This window comes from Microtus ochrogaster, unplaced genomic scaffold, assembly GCF_000317375.1.
Source record: "Microtus ochrogaster isolate Prairie Vole_2 unplaced genomic scaffold, MicOch1.0 UNK200, whole genome shotgun sequence".
Classification (NCBI taxonomy): Eukaryota; Metazoa; Chordata; class Mammalia; order Rodentia; family Cricetidae; genus Microtus; species Microtus ochrogaster.
Window position 1 is genome coordinate 139,190 of NW_004949298.1, and position 1,195 is coordinate 140,384.

Here is a 1,195-nt window from a genome sequence, read left to right on the forward strand (position 1 = left end):
CTCCCAACTTTTGCCTGGAGATCTTGTCTGCTTCCAGTTTCTAGGAGGATCTATATATGTTTTTCTTTGGGTTCAGCTTATTACTTAGCTTCTCTTGGATTGCAGACTATAGGCTCAATGTCCTTTGTTTATGGCTATAATCCACTAATGAGTGAGTACATACCTTATTCATATTTTTGGGTCTGTGTTATCTCACTCAGTAAAGTGTTTTCTATTTTCACCCATTTGCATGCAAAATTCAAGATGTCATTGTTTTTTACCTCTGACTAGCACGCTAATGTGTAGATGTGCCACACCTTCTTTATCCATTCTTCCATTGAAGGGCGTCTAGGTTGTTTCCAGGTTCTGTCTATTACAAATAATGCTACTATGAACATAGTTGAACAAATACTTTAGTAGTAAGATTGGGAATCTCTTGGGTATTTTCCCAAGAGTGGTATTGCTGGATCCTAAGGTTGGTTGACTCCCAATTTTCTGAGAAACTGCCACACTGATTTGTGCAACACAGTGGTTGCACAAGTTTGCATTCCTACCAGCAATGGATAAGTGTCCCCCTTACTCCACATCCTTTCCAGCATAGGCTATCATTGGTGTTTTTTTATTTCAGCTATTCTGACAGCTGTAAGATGGTATCTCAAAAATTGTTTTGATTTGCAGTTTCCTGATTGCTAAGGAGGTTGAACATGACCTTAAGTGTCTTTTGAGCATTTGAAATTCTTCTGTTGAGAATTTTCTGTTAGTTCAGTTCCCCGTTTTTAATTGGGTTATTTAGAATTTTAATGTCTAGTTTCTTGAGTTCTTTATATGTTTTGGAGATCAGACCTGTGTCTGATGTGGGGTTGGTGAAGATCTTTTCCCATTCAATAGGTTGCCTTTTTGTCTTAATGACAGTGTCCTTCGATTTACAGAAGCTTCTCATTTTCAGGAGATCCCATTTATTCATTGTTGCTCTTATTGTCTGTGCTACTGGGCTTATTTATAGGAAGTGGTCTCTTGTGCCCATGTGTTGCAAGCTGCTTCCCACTTTCTCTTCTATCAGGTTCAGCGTGGTCAGATTTATATTGAGGTCTTTATTCCATTTGGACTTGAGTAAGAAGGTACATTCTTTTGTCTTTGGATAAAATGTTCTACTGATGTCTGTTAAGTACACTTGAGTAATGTTCCTTGGGCAACTGAGGAGAGGGAACCTGAAATG